We start from the raw sequence: 25,966 nt of genomic DNA, 5'->3' as shown, positions 1-25,966 counted from the left end.
AAGGAATGTTATATTTTACGATGGGTTTCTGATTTTTGACAGAAGCTCTGTGTACATAAGGAATGTTATATTTTACGATGGGTTTCTGATTTTTGACAGAAACTCTGTGTACATAAGGAATGTTATATTTTACGATGGTTTTTCTGATTTTTGACAGAAACTCTGTGTACATAAAGAATGTTATATTTTACGATGTTTTTTCTGATTTTTGACAGAAACTCTGTGTACATAAGGTATGTTATATTTTACGATGGTTTTATAATTTTCTATTTTTTAGTTTTGTTTGCTCGCATTTCTAAAATGACATCGAACGGCCTTCAAACACGACAAGAAATTGCACTTAAGCAGAAAACTCGTTCCTATATGTGATTTATAGAAGTTCTGTGATTTCGAAGTTTAGTTCCGCAAACAAAAAAAAAAAGTTCGTTTTTAACAATAAAATGGTAAAGATATATAGATAATATTTGAAAAACTTCATGCTAACAACACTAAAGCTTATTAAGTTGTAAGAAGAATTCAATACTCTAACGTCCAACTGCTCAAAAGGCATGTACAACAGCTATAAGAAGAAGAGGTGGAAAATATATTAAAGGTAACGCTTCGTGGGATTACGAGGTCGTTTATATTTATTTTAAATATAGCTGTTGCTCAAGAAATAAATTTGGTAATTGTAGATTTTGAAGTTGTTAATGGGAATACAATACATTTTCATCAATCTAGCGTCATTAAAATAGAGAAACAAAAAAGTATATTTTGACACTTTATTAACATGGAGGTTTTAATTCACGCTCGATTCCTATTTCGAAAGCAAAAACAACATCATGATTGGTTAGTGCAAGTTTGGTTTCTTTTTAAAATCGTCTTATTAAAAGTTTAACGAATCTGTAACAACATAATATTTTTGAAAAATTGGTGCTTAATCATTATTTCTGCCATAAAGTGGTTATAAAATTTTCGTTTAAAGTAACAGTAAATCTAAGAGAAACTGTTAACGATCTTGTTACTCATTAAAGTTAAATTTACCTTGTTGCCGTGTTAATATATCTTCGACAATACTCGTGCTTCATACAATATTCTTAGGGAGAGAGTTAAAATGCGCATGATAAACTGGTATATCTTTTGCAAGACTCGCATTTTTGAAAGGAAATGGGTTGGATCTGAAAACAGTGAATATGAGAAATCCATTTGGCCACGACGTTATAGATCTTCCACAAAAAATAAATAGCAGCACAGTCCAGACTGTTTTCGCGCTCAAGTTAACCACGAATTCATAGCCTAAATCTTCCATTAAAGGTAATCAAAATCTTGCTTATTAAAATAATACAAATTTAGGTTTAGTAGGGGGCTTATGATCGACCTAATCAACAGTACTGAAAAATGAAAATAAAAAAGAAAGCTTTATAAATTTTGTTTTAAGGGATTAATTTCACAGGCCTTCGAGGACCTGAACAAGAATGTTTTTGAAGGCAGTAGATGCGAAGTTTTAATAACAAATATACGTTTTACGAGAGATGTGCTTTGAGGAGATCCAACAAATGCACTTTCTTACTTTTGCTTCAGAACTTTTTCGTTGTCGTATACGAAAATCTACCATAGAATACTGAGATCCGAACCAACGTTCAAATGAAGTAAAAGTTTAATCATTTGGGCATTTGCTGACGATGTAAGTATTAATATAAGCCAAGAAAAAAGAGCTTAATGTTATCGATATTAAGTTTAAAGCAGTAGATTCAGTTCCAAGTTCTAAAGTTAAATGTACTGAAATCCCTTGGGCCGTAATCTAACAATTTGCTTGCATGTTCTGAATATCCGCTAGACAACGTGTGGTTAAAGCTACTTTTAAAAGTATTTGAAGCTTATCTGAGGATTTTAGCAGAATAGATCCAAAAATAGTGGGATGAAATAATGGAAATTCTTGGGAAAGCTTAGTGCATCTCGGAAGTGCTTTAACTCTTTTTCATCGTTGAAGGATAGGAGTTGGTTTTTAAGAGTGTGGTATTTTCAGGTTAAATTATATCCCCTGAAGTATCACATAGTTAGATCCACTAATAACTGGAGATTCTACCGGAAAATAAGGAGCGTATTTTGTGTTTTGTAACCTTAGTGTGTGAGAAATAATGAGACCGGAGAAGCGTAATTACATCCACAACTTTCTTTCTCTGGACTAAACACGCTAATCTTAAAATATGTCTTTACTCCAAGAAGTCCAGGTAGAATACCAAACCAAAATAACACGCTTCAATTCTACAGGTAAACTTGGTTTCTTTGTCTACTCGACACCATCACCTCGTGACCTTTATCCTCTTTCCTCTTACAGCATTGGTCGGCTGCAACATACAGACAGTGCCGATTGAGTCAGCAAAAGATATTTCAGTCGCTTATCTCTTCAACCCGGATATGCCTCCTCCCATTGGCATAGCGGAATGTATTCGGATTTACAACGCTAGAAACCGGGTTTCGATACCCGTGGTGAGCAGGGCACAGATAACTCTTTGTGCAGCTTGGTGATTAATTACGAATAAACAAACAAACATTAACCTGGATGCTATATGCTACTGCAACATCCTCTTAGACAGAATAAACTTTTTCTACTATAGAAGACAAATATACAAAGCAACTGAAATAAGACATTCTCAACGGTTTTTGAACCACGTGTTTATGCTAAAACAGCTTACAAATGAAATAAATTATAAAATATCTATATCATTAAGCGGGTAGAAGAATAATATGATATGCCTATATATCACAAGTTGCTATTTTGTTTTTATCAAAACGATTTTGTTTGAAATAACGTTTACTCGACAAACATCATTGCAAGTTATTATTAACCTTCAAAGATTATCAGTGTATTTCGGGCGTGTATTCTGCTTTAATCAATTTGTCCAACTCTTCGTATTCTAACTGAAGCTGTATTTAAACAAGTGTATCTTTGTCTTTATTTTCTTAAAATCCTAATGGATCATAGAAAAACGCAATGGGATTTTTTTATTCAGAACCACAATAAAAAAAAAACAAGTTATAGGGTACTTTGCAGGTCTTTTGTATTTATGGCAAAACTACCAAGATTATGTGCCGCCGTCTGTAATTTTCAACTACTGACCACAAAGACAGCACCCTAATATCCACTAAGGGATTGACTGGCTCTCTTATAAAAGCTTAAAGTGCGGATAATATTTAGTTCTATAGTAAGGGTTCGAACCCAGCTAGCCAACTCCAAAGCTCTACCATAGGGCTAACCCCCACCTTACACATTAACCATCTACAGAGCTCTACCATTGGGCTAACTCCCACCTTACACATTAACCATCTCCAGAGCTCTACCATAGGGCTAACCCCCACCTTACACATTAACCAACTACAGAGCTCTACCATTGGGCTAACCCCCACCTTACACATTAACCATCTCCAGAGCTCTACCATAGGGCTAACCCCCACCTTACACATTATTCAACATACATTCTTCTTAATAAGTCTTTTTAAACTTTGGGTTTTCTTGGATATTCATACAAAGCTACACAAGGGCTATGTGCGCTAACCGTTCCTAATTGTGAACTAATATATTACAGGAAAGGTAGGTGATGAACAGTACACACCACCAACTTATAAGTTATTCTAATGGAATAGTAGGATTTAATCATTGATCTTATAACACGTCCACGATCCCAAGTGGAGCGTTACTTTTTGGAGAGGAAAGGGACGCGAACCACGGAATCTTGGATTTACAGTTTGCCTCGCTAACTGCTAGGCCACGCTTGGTTTTCTATGTACTTACGTTTAGTAGATGCTAAAAGTCTCCTTTTTTGCTAATTCTTGCTGATAGTAACTGGTGTGATTCAAAATTCGAAATCGGATAAACGGTTTTATTTGTTTGTGAAGTACAAAGCTACTCAATGGGCTCTCTGTGCTCTGTCCATCGTGGGTATCGAATCCCAATTTTTAGCATTATAAGCACTCGGGCTTACTGCTGAGCTACTGCAGGTTGGTCGAATAAATGGAAGGCTAACTTTTCTATATTGGCATTGTATTTGCAAGATGTCGAAAATAGAGAACGCTTGAGTAAGTAGCTGCGGCTATTATATCCTCATATAAACAGGATATATAAATGTGTATATAGTTTCCTAAATACTAAAGTATTCATTCCCTTCGATAATTCTTAACTTCGATTAGCGAATTCTGTTGAGAAACGCGATGCTGAATTTCAATGTAGTATTTTATGTTTCTTCGTCAGCGTCGCTAATAAATTACTGGTTTAGCAGAAAGTAACATTTATTGATAATGCAATAAAGAAACTGGAATTTAGTGGCATACGTACTTATTTCTCCTGCTAATAAGCTAGTTTAAGGTATGACTTTAAATGTTCCGTATTTCTTTACAAAAACAAAAAAAGGGTGGGAGGGGATAAGTCTCAAATAAAGGTATTTATATCATAATATGAGATTTACTTTTTTCATTATTATTTTGAAAAGTGTAATTTAAAATTACTCGTGTGAAGTAAAACAAAATCCATTTGTTTCTTATGTATTATCCAATAAGAAGAATAAAGTAGTATCTATTTAATAGAGGTGTTTGGTACTTATGTAACCTTGTTCACGCATTTCTTTAATAATACCTCATATTTATCCTTTAACGTGGTCACGTGGATGCATATTGTCATAAAGAAACCAAACGGACGATGAAAGTCATCCAGTCTCTGCATCAAATATCATTAAAGTCCGTTAAGTAGTTTCGAGTAATATATTTAACAGACTGGTAGACAGTATAGGATGAAATAAGGACTCTACGAAACTTCATAATAAAACTATTTTTTATGAGCATTCGTGTCTTAAGGTGTATAACGTTTAAGTTGGTGAAGGGTGAGCCTTTTGTTGGTAATACGTATCATATTGCATCACATTAATACCATCCACTACTGTGGCAGTGAGAAATACATATGCTAAAGTTTCAGTGAGACATACATTTCTGTTGCTCGCCACAACAAACTCGTAGTGTTTCGCCAACTTACAGGGGTTGCACGTCTTAAGACTTGCTGTATCATATTATATAACATATCAAATACTCGTGTCTGTTGCATGCCACAACTAACATGTCACGTGATTCTTCTGCATAAGAGCTTTGTATATTTTAATACAGGTGGTCGGATGAGTTCTGGTATCCAGCATAAGAGGAAAGTGAAAAATTGGTCATGAATTTTATTTATTGGCCAATTAAAGATATTACTGGTCAAACCTACTTTTGTTTTGTGCTCATTTATTTTAAAAAACATATTGGTAGCGTTATAAAGAACCCCAGCAACTACAATTTTTGGTGTGAACTATTCTACATTACTGAAAGATTATTAATACATAAATAATTCATTAATGAACAGCTGTGTAAAAATTTGTGGTTGATTAACATTCTGGTAAAAGGTGTGCTAAAGTATAACATATATATATATATATATATATATGCAACATCAGAATGGCGCGTGTTAATTCGACATAAAATACTTTATGTTGGTAAAGTTTTTTTTTCAAAGTATATCAAACTGTTATTAGAAACTTTTCAAAAATCATTGAAAATGTTCAGAAATATTTATCAATAGATGGCGCGAGTAGAACTAATACTGATATTCAACTAGGATTCTGTGCGCACTGCAAAAAAAAAAAAAAGAAAAAAAAAGACATAATTCAAGAAAACCCAATTATACTTTAAATTCTTTTCTTTCGGATATTTTGCTCCGACATTACATTTTAATATGACTCACAGATATAACATTCTCCTGCCTGTGAAACTTCAGATAAATGTGTAGCTTGATTAAAAGGTGTGAATTTTAAGCAAGTGGTCAGATTTCTGCACCATCAAATCTTCAGTTAGAGTGAAGAACAGAAACAATAACGTGTGTTTATCTGGTGTTATTTATTTACTGGTGCGCACTGAAAAGACGAAGCTGTGCTATGTTTAGTGAAACTGGATTTCGTAATGGCTTTTGTAGACAAACAAAATTTTCTGTGTAACAGATTATCCATAGTCAAACCTTCGAGAAAGAAATAATGTGACGTCACAGGTGAAATTGTTCTATTTGGATTATCTAGCTTATATTTACATTATTCACACGTCATATGATGCAGGTTTTTAAAGTAGGTCTGAGTGACAGGCTATTATGTTATCCAAATTTTCAATCAAAATTTACCACCGAAACTATAACATTTGATACACGTGTATCATATCACATGAATGAAAGTGTGTATTTTGTAAAACGTGATGTTAAACTATTTAAAAGAAAAAAAAACATAAAGAAAAGACATGCAGAATAACAAACAATAAATACAACAAGGGGCTATGTTTTTTGTAGTCCTTTTCAAGTTCATTTTTATTACAACACTTATCCCGAATCGCTTCACAGTCTTTCTTCTTCAGTACTTTTTTTTGGTTCCTTCTACTCGTTCTATTTCACTATAATCTCCACTTTGATCACAGATGAATTTCCGGCTTCTCACCTTTGCTTCTCAAATCTCTGGCTTTAGTTGTGTTAATATTTTTTTTACAACTTAATCCTGTTAAAACAAGAATGAATAAAGAGAAGAAGCTTTGTCATCCAGCTGTCTAACTAAAAAGTACATCGATTTTTCATTTTTATGTGTTTCTGTTGCCTTCTAGTTTTTATGTTATTCTTATGCAAGCCGTATCATAACTTTATCTGTATTATGCCGACATTTCAGTCATCGACTAATTATGGTCGATTTTGAGTTACTCTTAAGTAATTTGTATATTTTTTGTTCAAAATTGTTTAATGCTGAAAGTATATTTCAAGGATGGTTTAATCATAAAGGTTTGGTTTTAATTTTTGAGTCGAGTGCTTACACCGTGAGTCGAGTGTTACACCGAGACATGTGGAAACACCTTGAATTTATCCAAGAAAAGCAGGCCTTTTGTAACTACCTGCTTAACCGAAATGAAAAAAAACTCCAATTATTCTCCTCATCCGCCTGTATCATCACTTCACCCTTCTTTACCCACGTAACTCCTATTCTGTCGTCTCAACAGTCCACTGACTCATCGTTGTTCATCCCAGACTCTGTGCTGTTATCTCGTTGACTCATCAACCCAGTCGCGAAAACCCTAAGCAGCAGTATCATGTTTCACATATAGACTCATCTGTCCAGTCAGACAAAATTAAAACTCTTAGTCAAATATTCATACTTTAACCTTCTAAAACGACAAAATTATAGCTCTTAGCCAAACATCCATAGCTTTAAGTTTGTCGTTTTAGAAGGTTAAAGCTTTAGCCAATTATCCATATTTTAACCTTCTAAAACGACAAAATGTTTGCCCGGGTTTTTACAGTATCATCGTCTTTCATTCAGGACATCCATACAGACCTCTGTTCCATTTGTTCAGTATCAACTGCTTCATCTCGAATTATTCTAGAAATCTTGCGTTATTGTTCACCAACATTACTAACTACTTTATTAAGCAATTGAATGCTATTCTACAAAGTTACATTTTATAATTAAACATCATTTTATATACTTGTACCAATCAAAAACAGTTTACATTGGAAAGTTTTTAATTTTTGATTTATTCAAAAATTCCATTTAGTTTTTGACGTTAGTCTTCCATATTTTGCATCTTTTTGCTCCATTCATTCGTGAATTGAAGAAGATGTGGCATGCTCCTGGGCTTGTTCCTAAACATTGTAGAGCATTTCTTATCATTCTACACTAGGATGTTATTATGTTTTCATAAAGTTTTAAATATAGATAAATTAAACTTTTCTAAACATTTAGATACCTTAAGTTATTTCACTTTGAATAAACTAACATACTGAAAAAATGTCATTCTGTTGAAAATTGTAAAGCTTCCGACGCTTATTTATGGTTAACATAGAAAGCAGCCACACAACACAATACACAAATATAGCTTTATTCATCACTACAAAGAATATAATGATGAATAAGCTAACTGGCTTGGCAAGTGCAGTGAAATGATATCATCAGTAAGTTAGAATTGTATGTTAGTCTTCTTCTGAATTGTAATTTGTTTATAGCGGTTCTTGGTTAATGCATAAGACGTTCTGTTCTATGAATGTACACCAGTGGACTCCATTATTCTATTAGAGGTTGGTTTCAAAAGCACGAGAATTACGACGAATGAGTTCTCGTTCCGAAGTCATTTGTCATTGTCGCCACTGCGATAGCATTCAGTGATATCTTAAACAGATCAGTGAAATCTATCTATCTATCTGTACGTTAACCATCTTCAAACTACCCTATAATGTGTACAACTTCAAAATAAAATATACATAAACATTCGAATTTATTTGATACTTGTACAGAAGCTGTATATGCATAATGCGGATCAGCAAACACTCAATAGTGTTACTATAAAGTAACAAATTAAAGTGACTGAGAAATCAGAGCAATGGTAAAACAGAAACAAATATATTTGTGGTTATGCTTTTTTTCCAGTTAATTAGAGCGAGTTAAGCGACGAACTGGGTAAAAAAATGTCTCTGTATATCAATGCGCATCGTGTTCGTTTCTTCAGTATTTAAAAGTAATGGTGAACACCTTAACAAAAGTAAGCCAGCTACATTGATCAGTACTAAAACAATTTTAAAATACAGTACACAGTAATGAATGTAATACTAGAAGTAATTTAGTTTTATAAACCGGTACACCAGAAAACTAAATTATATGCTGATTAGTTTGTGTTGAAGCGTCATTTGAGTTGGTTATTAACAATATTTTCAACCGCAGTCTCAATGAGATTTCACCACTTGTAGAGAGTTTAGTTTTTTTCTTCGTTTGTTATTAATCACAAAGCTACATAATGGGCTATCTATGCTGTGCCCACCACGGGTATCGAAATCAGGTATTTAGCGTTATACGTCTTCAGATTTGCCGTTGAGTCACTGGGGGCAGCCAGTTTAGGATACCAAACTCGCACTCTATGGCCAACAATGGAAAATAGCCTTGGTAAGTGTAAATATGAATGAAAGCTTATTGAAACATTAATATAAACACCATAACTAATATGATTTGATAAAACAAATGAAATAGGCTATTAAATTAAATTGCACATAATAAGAACGATTTGCATATGCTAATATAATAGTGTGTTGCTGTTGATGTAACCCGTGGCACCCCAAGCAACATGTTTAGTAAGTGCATACACTGGTTCACAGCGAAATCCCCGCTGTTTGATAGTGAAATGCCGCTAAGATGTTGTGGCCACTCTTTTTGGCGAAAAATGTTCAGAGAGCGAGATTGTTAAACGAGTTAAAGCCAAATAATGCTGCATTTTTAAGACTGGAGCTTCCATATTCTCTATAGAAATAAAATAATCTTGCATAACAGAGTGTTTAGGACAACAACAGGTTGCTACTAATGCATTCCGAAGCAACTACTTCATCCCCTAAGCGAAGGAAGTATTAAGAAAGAGAATCATAGAACCCAAAAACTCATTACAATATAGAATTTGATGTTGATGTTGAGGGCACACAGGTCAAAACTATTACACGACTCCATCCAAACCTAGACATCAACTTCTGTCTTTATTAGAAAACGGCTGATATCCCAGAATCCACATTCGATCACTGACCTGCCATATTCCTCGATGCAACTTCCATCATCGATCGTGCTCCCTCTGGTGATCATAATTAGACACTATTTCCCAACACTGTATTGTCCATTATAACAAGCTACTGCGAAGCAAGACGAGGTCAGTCTTAAACATAAGGCCTGGACAACGTTCCACAAACCTTTCAATGTACATAGATGCCGACTTCCAAGACTGCGTTCAAGCATGTCAGAGGCACTTTCATTAGGGTTGTGATTCCTAGGACATCAAACTGGACCTGGAATTTTATTTTTATAAGGTATACCTAGCCCTTAGCACTGACAAAGCACATAAAAAAGACCATTCATTTCTTATTAATATCCACATATCTTAACAATATACAAAACGTATAAACGTTTATGTATTTGTACTGGTGCACGTCTGACTTCGCAGACCACTAAAGTAATAATAATAATAATGCGTACTGACCACATATGCGGAGAATTGTACAGATCTGTCATTTATTTTTACTAATTTCTCACATTCAACACCAGTATAAGTAAATCTCAATATATCTCTCTAACGAAATACAACAAATGACCAGCGAAGGCTGATTTTTGACCACTGACGTCAAAGATAAACAATTTGTGGCACATGTTTCTGTTTAGTGACAGAGTTGGGAGCAAGAAACTACAGAAGATAAACCTTAAAAAATAATGTTTGCGAATATATACAGGGTATCCCAAAACGTAACTGCCTCACATCTAATTAAACCTCTTATGTGTGGATAACATTTCAGCATAGCCAAGCATTTTGAGACCGGGACAAGGCCTTAGTGAATGCTTCCCCAACCTCCCCTTATTAATACAGCTAACGTACATTGACACGACTTGCTGTGTAAACAACCGTATAGTTTGTTTTAACTCTTAAAAAACGTTACTTATATGTTACTCATGAATATAGGCGAAGAAAGTCAATTTCTTTTTTTTGGGGGGTGGGGGACTGCTTAGCTACAATTTTCCGACAGAAAGTAATATCCCCCTCAATAGACTAATAGGTCGCAAGAATGAGTTATATTCAGAATAACGACCAGAAACTGTTTTTGGAAGCTGATCAACTACTAGTCAATGTCATTAATGAATAATTTATTGAAAACTTTTCCTTCAATGCTGCATAATGCCCACGAAGTCACAAAATCGTATTAATTTATTTACGAATGAGGAATTTTACGTTTTTACTGAGAAAGCCGTTTTTAAATAAATGCAAACAAAACGCAACGAACAAACTGCTCAATTATTGCGTAAGCTTTTTTTGTTATTAAAAATATACAATATAAACAATGTCCTCTTCCCACCACGGGTATCAAAACCCAGTTTTAGCATTATTAGCCTCCAGACTCACCGCTGAGCCACTGGGAAAGCGATTTTGCGTGAGCATAATTACAATTTCAATAAATCATTGTATATAAAGGGATGAAAATACTGTATTTTTCACATTTTTCTTGAAAATATTTCCCGACATAGGGTTGCTACAACTCCTCCCTCCCTGCTACGCGTAAGCCCATGAAGAAGTATATTTTCATTAGCTTGCTGTATGAATCATATATTTTCAAGTCATTTAGACATAAACGCTCAACACATATTTCATTATATGGACTTAAAATCAAAATATATGGCCCATGTACACAAAATATAAAAAAATACCCCTATAGCGATAAATAGGCTATGTAGGATAAGCAATAAGAACTCAATGTTTTTATTCTGCAGATTACAGTAGCCTAAATTCTCGTTTCTGTTATTTAATGTAAGTGTACTGATCGCTATCCTCCTCCCCCTCTCTATCTCTCTCTCTATATATATATACTCAGTTAATACTAAAAATGATCACTGATAAACTGTCCATTACCCATTAATGTTTGCTTTAGAGTTCAGTCCAGAATCTATTGATGTGCATTGTAAATTTTCATGAGCCTCTTACGACTAACCCAGAAATCCCTCGTCCACCCCAAACCCCCTGACCGCGTGTTTCTATTTGAGTTGCATAATTAAGTCTTGTTCGTTCTCTCTCCGTTTGAGTGTGATGGTTTATGTACTGTTCATACGTACTCGTACATTAATCTAAATCAAGTAAAACTTTTAAAAAAGGGCATCTTAATTGTGGGGCACCCTGTGTTATGACAATATGGTATTGATATATTAAGTTATAAACCATAATACCTCGTCCACCCCAAACCCCCTGACCGCGTGTTTCTATTTGAGTTGCATAATTAAGTCTTGTTCGTTCTCTCTCCGTCTGAGTGTGATGGTTTATGTACTGTTCATACGTACTCGTACATTAATCTAAATCAAGTAAAACTTTTAAAAAAGGGCATCTTAATTGTGGGGCACCCTGTGTTATGACAATATGGTATTGATATATTAAGTTATAAACCATAATACCTTTAGTTAAATTAACTAAACTTATATAACAGAACTTCCTAAATGTAAGTGACGTTTATACAATAAGTTGCCAAGTCTAAATCCACACCTCCCACACACACATGGTCTAGTTAAGATGCAAGCAGCTAGAAGCGAAGTAGAGCAGGTTTCTGACTATATAAAATGTATATATAATGAAGCTTAATGATCAAAGTTAGTTTCTTGATATAACATTCACTTTGTTAATGAGATCTGCCAGAAGAGGGAGATTCAAAGAACTTACCGAAAGGTATACTTAGAAACATAAATGATTACAGTAATAAGTTGATTCAATACATAAGGAAATAACAAAAATGTTAAATTCAACAACTAATTATATTTCCATTCCAGAATCTAATTTAGCTAAAGAGATCATGCTATCTAACCTATATAAAAGAGAGCGTGTGTCACGTCACACCAAGCTACGTTTGATTTTTCTTTGTTTCTCGAAATAGGAGGAGTCATAAAAGCCAAAATGCATTTATCCAGATAGAATAGTTCGATTACTGTCTGCCCATTACTATTTTAGTGACGGGGGTGAAAGAGGACCGTGTGTGTGGTGGGGGGGGGGGGTGCCATGAAACCTTATAAGTGTAGTGAGTGTTGGTTTAATAAGCCTAAAGTAAAGACGTAGTGTGGGATCACCTAGCCTAGAACCAGGTACAAAAAATTTATTATGAAAGTAAAAAATATCGATTCAATTTTAAACTGAGTTAAACTATTATTATATCACTAATATATTAGTTATATCACTAATGTTTTTAATAAAAAGAACAAACCTCTTTAATCAACGGAGACTCTAAGTTAAGAAATCAACAAATAATTTTCCAGTTTTGTTGTCTATGCATTTCATTGTATAATTTCAGTACATAGACTAACAACAATATTAGGTTACTAGCTGGAGTATCCCTACCCTGGTTATCTTAGGACATGAAAAGTTGCTTCCCTTATAAAAACTGCAAGACTCTATGTATCTCCCTATGGACCCACTGAACCTCCATACCAAATTTGGTGAAAATCCATCCACAGGGGGCGAGGTAGTGGTATAAAACATAAAACCGCAAAATGCAAATCTGAAAATTTGTACATTCCTCTGCGTTGACCTAATGAACCTCCCTGCAAAGTAGTTATATGGACAACAGACAACAGACAGTACTATTATATTTATATATATATACTTTTGTTGTTAAGCAACATAACATAAAAGCCATTGTTGTAACGTAGTGTTACCAAAAGCTTGATTTTGAAAAAAAATATTTATTTCAGTTAGCTATGAAATGTGAGGTGGCGTGGTAGTAGTTGCCCCGTTATTTTTGACTGGCTATATGCTAGTACTATATAATATGATGCTATATAATTTACAATAATTAGCAAATGGTAATAATAACGATCTCCCGACATAATGTTTTTAATCATTATGTTATTAAAATAAAAAATGTGTTTGTTGTTGTTAAGCGCAAAGCTATACAATGGGCTATCTGTAATGTGCCCACAACGGGTATCAAAACCCAGTTTTTAGCGTTATAAGCCTTTAATCTTACTGCTGAGCCACTAGGGAGGCAATTCCTTTTTTGTTAAGCACAAAGCGCGTGTGTGTGTGTGTGTTTTTATAGCAAAGTCACATTGAGCCATCGGCTGTGTCCTCCGTAGGGAATCGAATCCCTAACTTTAGCGTTGCAAGTCCGTAGACTTACCGCTGTTCCAACGGGGGACAAGCACAGATCATCACAAATCATAACGACCCATTACGAGAATTGAAATTATCGAAATCCGGTTTTTACCGGTGTGAGACCTCAGACTTACTGTTAAGCCTATTGGAGGCTAAAAAAAAAAAAAGATAACTAATGAAATAGACAAAATTTGTTAGTTTAAGAATCAAATATTGATAGTCGTGAAGAATTCATGGTATTCGTAAAATGTTTAATCTTATAAGCAGTAATGATTGTAGTGTTAAATGTTCAAAAAGGTGAAGAGTAAGAGCGAGTTTATTAACTCTGTACATTGATTCTTGCAAATTTTAGCATTTTCAGCTGAATGTAATAAACTTTGGGGAGTGAATATCATAATATCTGAATTAGGAAAAGTATCTGTTTTATCAAATAATTTAACATGCACTATTTATTTAACAATGTATATGGCTAGGTCCAAGTAATGTGATTTTTATTTTAGCGAAAATTTTTTTTCTGTGTGAGGAATGCTGGTGAATACATAATTTTGGCAGTGTAAAGAAACCTAGAGAAAGCAGTAAAACAATATCGTCAATGATACTTACAAAGGTGATTTATGCAGAAAATACTGCTACAAGTCTTCTATACTAAGTTTTGTTATGAAAGAAGATTCAAGTTAATATATTTGTAAATCAGCAACTTGTGGGTTGAAGTTGTCACTTTTGGATAATCTCCTGGTTCCTTTTAAAAATTAAGTTACTCTTGTAATGTAAAACTGAAGACAAGTGTTAGTTTTCTGGTCAAAGATCATATACAAGTTGAAAACGTGTGCATAATGTGGATAATCATACTGCTGTAGCCAGAGTTACGTTTCCTGTTTCTTAAACCATTTAACCAAGACACCAAAAAAATTTCTTCCTTGTTGTTCATGTATTGTTTATCAGTCTGTAACACGAAATCAATGCACAAGCTAGGCCTAAGATAAGAACTTTTCAGTTGTTTAAAAGTTACTAAGCAATCCGTTAGGAATCTCAATTAAACATTTAGACACAATGATCAAGATTTGTATTTTTTTTTTTTTTTACGATAAAGCCAGGAGGAAACTTTTAAGGTAGAATTGTAGGTGTATTTTCGATTTTCAAAAGTAAATTTGTGTTGATAAGATGATAGAGTAAGATACAGTTTGTTTGTTTATTTTGAATTTCGCGCAAAGATACACTAGGGCTATCTGCTCTAGCCGTCCCCAATTTAGCAGTGTAAGACTAGAGGGAAGGCAGCTAGTCATCCCCACCCACCGCCAACTCTTGGACTATTCCTTTACCAACGAATAGTGGGATTGACCGTCACATTATAACACCTCCACGGCTGAAAGGGCGAGCATATTTGTTGGGACGGGGATTCAAACCTGCAACCCTCAAATTGCGAGTGGAGCGCCCTAACCACCTGGCCAGAGTAAGATACAGAAAGTACAGTATTTTAACCGAGAGTTGAATTACAATAAATAACAAATAATCACACTTTGTTACGAGCAGTTATTTTATATAAATGGATACATTTTTGTGCACATACTTGATTACATGAAAATACTGATAAGTCGAATACTACGACAAAGTTATTACTACGTTATACAGTTAAGTGGGATTTAGAGTACAAGTGTTAGAGCGAACACAAACTTTACTGCATTCTATCGAACTGTGAATTTCTTAATAAGCTGAATTATATTTTAAACGAAATTTTTAATGTATTTTTTCCCCTTAAGTACGTCGCTGTTCTCATCTGACAAAAGGAATAACACACATCAAAGGTATCCATAACCTTCATGATTTTTCTGCATATTTCACATCTATATAATCTTACTTATATGGAGTTTCTAAGGTTTTTCGTTATTATTTTTATTTTAGCCTCGAGTCTGTACTAAGACAGCAATCAGTGCATTATATATATATATGTGTGTGTGTATATATATATATATATATATACATGGTTGAGTTTAGCCATTCCCTCGTTATAAAATGAAAGAAACCCAGTTGCCGTAGAGATTACGCATTAAAATAACAACTTAGCAATGAGGAGTGAAAATGGACGAAGTGCCTGATCACCGCTAAAATTGGAAATTTTATGGCAAAATAATCCTCGTTGTTATTGAGTTTAAAGTTTGATTAGTTACACCGTAACAAGTTCTAAGACAGCTGTATATATGTTTGGTAAAATCACGCGGGTGAGAGGAGTGATGATGGGATTCTCAGAGAGATTACATAAAATCGTAGAGCCTATCTTTGTTACTTTTTATTGTAGGAATTTCGCAAGGTCCTCACTGTTATAAGTCGCATTCATTATTGAAGAGTTAAAACACGACGTCTTATTTTTAATCCCTTACACGATCAAGATATTGACATCTGTGTTTCAATAAACGGATAACACAATCATAATAACACTGCCCACTCAACGCTCACCCATCCATATGAAGTTTATAAAAATTTGTTTGTTTGTAGTTAAGCACAAAGCTACACAAAGGGCTATCTGTGTTCTGCCCACCACGGGTATCTAAATTGTAAATCCGCAGACATGCCGCTGTGTTACTGGAGGGGAGGGGGGCTTTATAAAAAATAAAACCTTTTTTAAACGTGACTTAAGCGATTTCGAACCTCGTTGAACAATTCTAAATACAGTGGGCAATTCTGAAACTCTCAACAAGTTTTCTGGTTACATAAGTATTCCAGATATTTTTGTTTTCTTTATTTTGTTATTAGGAATTCTCATTACACATTTATAACACACACTCTCTTGAAGTTCAATTTTATTTACTAAATGGAAAGTCTTATTTTTTTCTTATTATGCCACAAACAACTTTGCGAAGTGTTTGGCTTCTCCTAATCTGAGTTATTGAAAATAGTTGCTTTCAGAACTTTTTCCGGGGAAATTTGGTAACTGATGTGACGCGGAGTAGTCGAATAGCGAAGGTGCGACATATCTGTAAACATGGTCTAATTGTATTCTCCCCAAGATGTTTTACAAGTACGTCTAAAATGGCACAGTTTTAAGGGTAGTTATCTTTTTAGCACCAAAGGTTGTCATGTAGAAATAGAATATTCACATTTTCAAAAACTCTAGAGGAAGGAGCTTCCCCTTGATCTACAAAAAAAAATAACAAAAAAACAAAAAAACTGTGAGCTTTTCTATCGAGAAGAACAAAAAATATGAAGCTCTCATAACAAATATCAACAATGGACAAAAAGAAAAATAAACTAAATTACCTTCATTAATTCTGATTGGACTAATGCCGAAGCTATCTAGTTGGGTTAGTCAACTGAACAATTGTTATATAGAGATTGAGTAAGTCCATTAAAACGATTTTGGAGCCTCGGAACATTATTTAGATTCTATGTCGCCACGTTCAGCCATGCTGTATATGACGATCTTACACCTTTACAATTGTCCTGCAGCATAGTTTACATTGCAAAAAGGACTGTCTTGAGGCTTTCATGTCCAAGTCACATCACCCTTACCTGCATGCTTTTCATAATCCATTGAGTGTACCAAGCACTTTCCCAGCATCCGTTTCAACAGTCTATCTTTCAGAAATCCATAGACATGCGTCAGACGATTTGGCTGGTATACCTTTGTATGGAGAAGTATAAATACCCCTTTCATTCTCCAGCTGTTTGAGGCAAGCAGTGGTTTAGTGGATATGTCGGGAAAGTAAGTTGTGCACACGTGACTTCAATTACTTTTACAAACGGAGATATTTCTCAATAAATATTACGTACCGATGGCTGGAGCACGTAGACGACTTTTGCTATTGACCTTTGTGTTCGTGGATTATCAACTGTTACAAAACGCTTAACTTCTTTACCACGGTTGTGGTAGGACTTGTTGTAACTTTCTTTATGGATGTTCCTGGTGTCCCAAGTTGATTAATATGCTTTTGGAAACTAATGCATTAAGTACAAGGGATAACATCGTATTTGGAAAATTAAATCTTCGGTTTGAACCTATCATTATGATCTGAGTGTATGAACACTTTGCGCCCGAAAAGGATGTTACATACTCTTCCCAAAAGTGATAAATTTTCGGTGGCATTACACTACCTACGTAACACCAAATGATATCAAAATGCAATTCTGATACAATCCGTTCCATCACGACTTTGTATCGACTGTAGTTGTCAAGTGATGTGCTTAATAACATAATCGCTTTAACATAACGTGCTCAACCCTCTATATGGAATGCAATCACTATGAGTTTAACTAAATTTAGTATATAGAAACAACACAAATATATATTTTTTATTTCAATGAAATATTTTATAGTGCAAGCTACTAACATCAGAATGCATGTATACATTGAGACTTCCACAAATGTTAATTTTTTTAAAACTTATCGGACCCTGTGCCATTGCATATTTAAACGTTAACGTGATTTGTGAAATCATTTTTTTATTCGTTATGAGGCACTGTATGGTAAGAAACTCTCTTAAAAAAGTCAGATGTTGAGCATATTTACAATATCAAGCTGTGAGATACATTTGCCACCAAATATTTACGTATATATATAAATAGAAAATTTAATGTGTTATGTACAATTACTAACTTCCCTTTGTGCTTAGCTACAAACAAACGATTTAATTAAAAAAAGATAAATCGATCTGAGGAAGTGGTGTCATCTCTACCAGTTAAACCAAACATAATCAACTGAGAAATCGGTGTCACCTCTACCAGTTAAACCAAACATAATCAACTGAGAAATTGGTGTCACTTCTACCAGTTAAACCAATCATAATCAACTGAGGAAGTGGTGTCAACTCTACCAGTTAATTCAATCATAATCAACTGAGAAATTGGTGTCACTTCTACCAGTTAAACCAATCATAATCAACTGAGGAAGTGGTGTCAACCCTACCAGTTAAACCAATCATAATCAACTGAGAAATTGGTGTCAACTCTACCAGTTAAACCAATCATAATCAACTGAGAAATTGGTGTCATCTCTACCAGTTAAACCAAACATAATCAACTGAGAAATTGGTGTCACCTCTACCAGTTAAACCAATCATAATCAACTGAGGAAGTGGTGTCAACTCTACCAGTTAAACCCAATCATAATCAAGCAAACCTAATTTGCGACAGTTCTATTTCCCTACCTAACTGTCGGGTAGGTTATGTCAGTATGACAACTCAGTTCACCAAGGCCTAATGAACCAATAAGTCACGGACATTATAGAGGGGAAACAACTGGAAAACCGACAAGTCACAAGGTCATGTTTACGATTGATCAATAACGAATCCCCTTTTTTCAGACAAAAATTCACAAAGGTGTACCAAATATTGCTAATCATCCACCCGAAAATGGCTGGAAAATATATTTTATGATTTTAACACACCGGAACGTGATATAGCCAAGAAGTAAACAACAAACAACTTGTGAAATAGAGATAGCTTGACAAACAGTTACAAGAAAATTTGTCAGAAAACTATTAAATCACAAAACGTTTTTAAAGTACGAGTACTCTGATCTGTATTAAAAATAATTTTGAATGTGGATGACAAATAGCATGCCAATTTTTTTCAAATGACCTATAAAAATCAGAAACATTAAATCCTTCACAGATTCAAGTAACACGACTAGTATATAAAAATCAAACATTAAATGCTTCACAGGTTCCAGTAACACGAATAGTAGATAAAGATTGAATATTAAATGTTTCATAGGTCCAGTAACACGAATAGTAGATAATAATTAAACATTAAATGCTTCACAAGATCCAGTAACACGATTAGTAGATAAAAAGTTAACATTAAATGCTTCACAGGTTCATGTAACACGACATAGTAGACTGATTTTGAGAATTCATTAAGAAAACAAAGTAATTTATTTTCTTTGTCATTCCAAAGCTGCTACTTCCCTAGTCTAAGAACCAAGTGAAAACATTATAATCTAAGGGAATCTTCAGTAATTGATATCAAATACATTTTTATTAAGAATATATGTCTTTTTTTACTATGGAAATTACTTGCTTATTTAATTGTAAAACATTTTGAAACACATGTTTTGTTTTCAGAATTTTTGTTTTAAAAGAATGCAAATATCTTGTTTGAACATCTTCACCAACAAGTGAATACTAGTTTACTTCTTCAAACCTACATTTAAACAGTGGATTATAATGATTAGTTTTAGACTAATTTCATGAACACAATAACTGTACAACGTTTTCCTGAATATGAATGTTTCTTTACAGCTTATAAAATATTTCAAATTTGATGACGAGGAACCCACTTTGAGACTAATAATGGTTGGAGACGGCTTGAATGGGTAATAAAGAAAAACTTTAATATAAGCTTAACATAAGAGCAAATGTACAAGGTTTTGTCATCATCAGGCCGTCTCCAACCATTATTATAAAATATGTATAAAATCCCCATCTCACCAAACGTGCTCGCCCTTTCAGCCGTGGTGCCGTTATAATGTGACGGTCAATCCCACTATTCGTTGGTAAAAGAGTTGACGGTGGGTGGTGATAACTAGCTGCCCTCCCTCTAGTCTTTCACAGCTCAATTAGGGACGGCTAGCTTTGTGTAGTTTTGAGCAAAATTCAAAACAAACCAAAAGAAATCACCCTACCAGACGTCTGGTACAGACTTAGCAATTAGTGTACCGCTGCAGAGCTAACGTTCATATGTTCTAGTCAGCTCACCACTACAAAAATAAAATAAAAAAAAAAGAAAAGAGAGGAAAAGAAAAATAACGCTACGCATCGAAGAGTTTTGGGTGTGTTATAGGAATGACGACCAAAACTCAGTATCCTTTCTGACAAGGGTTAATCCAAGTAGAGAGTGGTGTTGACTATATATCTTTCCCCTACTCCAATATAATTTCAAAATTAAGGACTACTATCACAAATAGCTCTCGTGTAGCTTTGAGCGAAATTCATCCAACAAAACACATTTTTCAAAGAAATTTGCACACATAGCAATGATTCGAGGCGAGAGAATGCACTGACTTAGACATATTTTCAGCATGATAATTACTTCAATTTTGATTTTGCTTACTTGTTTTAGAACAAAGCCACATTTGGCTGTATGCTGTGTCCACCGAGGGGAATCGAACCCCAGATTTTTAGCCTTGTAAATCCATAAAATTACCGCTGCCTCACCAGGGGACTTCATCCTTGATAATAATGCCAACACGAGAGTCTAATTAAGGTTTTATCTTTCTGTACAGTAGGATCACAAGTACTAAGTAAAACTAAGACTGTCGTTTTGCCAAATAGATACTTATTTAGTCTCAATAAGTTAATTGATTAAAAAAGTACTGTTTTTTATAAAAAATAATATTGTTTATGATATCTTAAAACAAAATATCTTTAAAACTATTTTAAAAAACAAATGACCTCGTCTAAGTTTGAAGTTTTATTAAATATTTTTCCCTTTTCGTGTAACTGAATGAATTACTGTCAGCAATTTCTGCATTTATGCTAGTTCTGACTTAATTATCATGTAATTTTTGATCAGATATCGTAATTACAGCTACTAAATATTATTAAAAAAGTGCAAAAACGGTTCGTTTAAACATTTCCTAACTTACACTTTCAAACTTTCTGAATGACACTTTATTTGAAAAATGATCTCGGAGGAAGGTTAAAAAAGAATGCATAGTTCAAATATTAACCGATATATTTTGGTATATCAGTGGTCACAATAGGTCATAATAGGTCTTCATTGAAATAAATTTTTAGGAGCTTTTTTTTTCATTCTGTTGAAAAGACTACGGGGAGAATATCAGTCGAACACTCAACCTTGTGGTGGTTCCTGACCTAATGGTCAGTTTGTGAGAGCTCAGGAGGAAACTTCTGGGTCACGAGTCATTACCTACAAAATAACAAAGCTCTTGGAGGTTGTGGGAGGGTAGTAGTAGGACAAAAGATGCCAAGACGGGAACATATTTTCTCTGTAATCAACATAAATTGAATGCAAAGCTGAGAAGCCCTAGTGGCTGTTGGAGTCATCATAGACATTTACAAAGATGTCGTGTTTCCGGTGATTGATGAAGCTTAGACCGGAACACCCAGAAATGTTCTTGATGTATGTGTTTTTTAAACTAAGCCCAAGTGACTTTGCTTTAACGTTCTACACAAAACATGGCTTGTCAAAGTCTCTCTTTTATTCAGAGCGTAGCTTATGAGCTAGTTGAAAAGTTATTGATTCGGCATAGTCCGACCATTGAAAAATAAGATGCTTGGTTAATTCTAGCTTGCTGACAAACAGATACATAAATATTTTTAATATTCTGCCTAGTCCCCTGGCTTTAAAATATCAAGGAGTGGATATGTAGTTTGCTAAAGACTGAAATTGAAAACAGTGTGGGAAGATGAACACAGATTGTAATCACAGCCTGACAACCGTTCTAACTCGGAGTGGTAAAAGATTGTAACTATAGAACAGGCTGGAGCTATAAAAAATGAATAAACGAATGTAGTAGTATCTAATGCAATATCCTTTATTACAAATTCATCTTAGTAAAATTTAATATTTGCACTGAAAACTTTATAATATTATCTTGTGCTCTCATTATATCAGAACTTTCCTTTTAACATCTCATCTTTTTTCATTCAGTCCTTAAAGTTTAAAGAAATATTTACAATTTGTTCATTATGAAACAGGAATATCAGTTTAGCTTTCTAATCAACAAGGTTAAAGTTAAAAACACATCAATGTTTCTAATATTACAGCGCATATGTCACTCGATCCTGAGCGAGTAACTAATTATCAAGATAATGACATAATGTGTACTTCAATGATACGAATCCCGGGGCTCACTTATCTACAACGTTTCAAATCATGTACTTCAACCTACTGGAGTTGACTAACAGAAAAGCTACATACATTTTGACAGATGGATATTGGGTTAAACTCGTATATTAGACATGTAAGATAAATATTACTTTAAGTACCTTTTCTAATTTTCGCGAATCTTCCAAAAGAGAAGTTTTATCACAGCATTGCCGAAGACGATAAACATATTATTGGATCTAAAGTTTCGGAATTCTATGATTAAAGTTATTATCAATTTATATCATAAGCCAGTGCCTCACTAACCATTTAGCAATTCTTTACAGGATTGTGTCTGAAAGCCTAATAATCAAGTACACTCACGGATTATTTTTGGAATTAGAGAAATCCCTACAGGTGGCGTATCGCATGGCTATCTGTTAAGAAGATCTCTAACAAACTAAATAGTGTGTTTTAAGCGATTGACTCAAAATAAGCTCCTAATTAAATCTCTATAACAATTTTTTTTTCAGTATTATCCTATATTAGCTCCTAGATTAAAAAATAAGTTTTAAAAAGTTAACGCTGAAATAGAACTTAATATTTATTGCTATAGAAATACTGCAAATAAACATTTATCACAAATATTCTATTAACTGACGTGCATGGTATTATATATTTAATTAGGTTTACAAAGCTTTTTAATGCAATCAACATTTAGATTGATGTCGTGTAAATTAGTGTGCAATTAAATTTACTATCTTAATTATTCGATAAGGGTTATTTGGAATGTTAATTATTCGATAAGGGTTATTTGCTATGTTAATCATTTGATAAGGGTTATTTGTATTTTTCGATATGTGAATCGTTCATTAGGGAGACAACTAAACATGTTATCCCTTTACAATTGCAAATTCAAATGTTTATAGGTATAACAAATAAGGCCAAGACAAATTTAACGTATTTAGAAGAACACAACTAAAGTCATTTTCATATCAGCAACTAAGCCTAAATATAAAGCACTTGTAGCCGTATTCTTTTAATGTGTTTAAAATATCAGTGTCGGGAGGACTAGATCACACTTGAAATAACATACAGGATCGAGACGTTGATTTCCACAACGGTTGGTTTCAACGGAAGAGGGATTTACTATGTTAAAGATTAGAAAATAAGCAGTGTTAGATTATTTAGTCTTTTATCTGAAACCAGTGAACTGGAGTAGGAAAACGCACGAACATGACTGACTATTTGTTGTTTGTTGACTGGCTTGATAAACCTCTTTGTGTTATTACAGAGGACTAGTGAATGAATTGAAATATTATATTGTTTCTTTCCACAAACTCATGAAAACTATTTTGTTCTAATAAAAACGATGAAAGCATTATTCCACTACAATCTTTTCGCCTTTTTAAACGCCTTGAGAATTACATTCTTGAACCGGAGTTATTCTATATTCTATATTTGCTGGTGGTTTATGAAAAATGGTTTTTAGAGACAACACATTAAATGCATTTATTATTAGCACTTACGTTTTTTATCCAGCAGCATTTAACAAAGTAAAAAAAAAGAAGATTTTAGCTGTAATCTCTGAAAACAAATTTTGTAAACGAAAACTTTTGTAATTAACACCAATACAAAAATTATCTTTTCTCTGACTTGTTATCAAGACGTGATCGCGATAGGGTAGATGCCTGGGATTCTGCCTGAAAACATTCATTTTTTTCTTTTCTGTTTCTAATAGTTTTTGAAAACTGCTTACATTAAGCTGTGACGACCAGATACAAAACAATTGGCTTAATCTCTACTTAAGCATTCCAGCTCGAGTCTAGACTCCGATCTTCCCGGTATTCTATATTTTTTTCTATTTGCAAATTGTAAATGGCGCTTTTTTCTTCTTCTGTAATTGTGACGATAAGGTGATCTCAACATATATATTCATATAGAATATGACTGAAGTAGTCTGTATAAATTTCTAATGTGTTTTCCGTTTTTATTATCTACCATATATCATGAAACTCAGAAAATCGATTACCAGAAAATTTCATTTATATTTGGACTATCGATACACTTTTATCACAAAGTTTGATTTGCATACATTGTGAGGATTTATGTGCAGAATATTTACAATATATATACTAGTTGTTATTGGACTTTTATTTTTACAGCACCATACCTTATAAAGGTACAGGGCTAAATTACCTGCAGTCACCTAAAGGGCGTCGTAGCAGTATAAATACAGGTACGATATTTTCCATGAAAATCCAATTCCCTGTAAAAAATTATCAAGTATTGTTTTTCATCTTAATGAGTTTGTCCATGAAGACGAAGATTAGAGCTGTACCTGGGACTGATCTATCCACAGAATATCAAATTTCTTTCTGCATATCATAAAACTATTGATTTGGTATATGTATATATATATATATGTATATGTACGTATGTAAAGAAACCTTAAATCGTCGGCAACAACAAGAAAATGGTTTGTTGATTATACGCGAAGATAGGCGGCTTAGAGCAAGCTCATGAGTCACGTTCAGAACTTCCAGTCCAATACGTTAATTATAGCTTTCCGTCTGGAGGAACTTAATTGTGTACGCAATACTATTCTTGAAAACGTATCTCTCCAAATTAATCATGAAAACAAAACATTGATTACCATTAGATAGACTTCAAAAAGTTACCAATTAGATATCAACTTCATCCTGTTCTTGAGCTATTATCAGAAAATCTTTTTAGACAATTCTACTGATGTAAAGGATACACATTATTATAAAACACGTTTGGCTCGAAAATGAATAGATTTTGTTCAAAATATTTTAGATATGTTCTTAGAAAAACGACTTGAGTGTCACGAAATTTGTTCTTTACGTTACAGGGTATTTAGATAAGTTTTTGTCATAATTCTTAGCCAGTTTTAGTTTTTGTCTGTCATGCAGCTGAATGTTAACGGGAAAAATCTGTAGTCATTAAATAATTTAATTTGTTAGCACTGTTTTTAGTTTATCTGTATTTTTCTAAAATATTATAACATGGTAAGACTTTGCAGAACTGACTGTTTTACACAAGGTATTTGATACTTGTTCTCACTAATATGACGTTAATGATGTAATCATTTTGTTGCTGTGGCTGTTGAAAGTTTGTAAAATAACCTTTCCATTTATGATGATTAAAGAACCTAAAAGGATTACAATAAACTTTATAAAGATAGAATAATCAACTTTATTTTTTTTTAATTATTTAATACAGATCAGAACTTGCTTTAAGATCTTGATCAGCTTCATCGAATTCTTTTTGCAAAAAAAGGAAAACAGAACAAAAACAAGTCCATGTACAGCATTTGCATACATTTTTATATCTGCCACCCGGCATGGCCAGGTGGTTAGGGCGCTCGACTCGTAATCTGAGGGTCGCGGGTTCGAATCCCCGTCACACCAAACATGCCAACCTCCGCCTTTGCCTAGTCCCAAGTCCATGCTGAGAAAGGGGGAGGGTTGGGCGCGGGCTAGCAACTCCACCCCGTAAAAAACAACCTGGTACA

The 25,966-nt window shown here is 33.8% G+C and overlaps 1 protein-coding gene across 4 annotated transcripts in view; it reads left to right on the top strand.

Moving 5' to 3' along the window:
• LOC111086406 overlaps positions 1-25,966 on the top strand; it is an 81,693-nt gene that overhangs the window by 4,767 nt on the left and 50,960 nt on the right. Inside the window, exon 2 of one of the 4 annotated variants that reach the window (XR_002611125.1) lies at positions 24,594-24,667. The exons of the other annotated variants lie outside the window; for them this stretch is intronic. The gene's annotated coding sequence lies outside the window, so the exon portion shown is untranslated. The remainder of the gene's footprint in view (positions 1-24,593; positions 24,668-25,966) is intronic. 4 annotated transcript variants of the gene reach the window in all.

This window comes from Limulus polyphemus, unplaced genomic scaffold (genome assembly GCF_000517525.1).
Source record: "Limulus polyphemus unplaced genomic scaffold, Limulus_polyphemus-2.1.2 Scaffold41, whole genome shotgun sequence".
NCBI lineage: Eukaryota > Metazoa > Arthropoda > Merostomata > Xiphosura > Limulidae > Limulus > Limulus polyphemus.
This window is presented reverse-complemented; position numbering and strand designations above follow the sequence as displayed.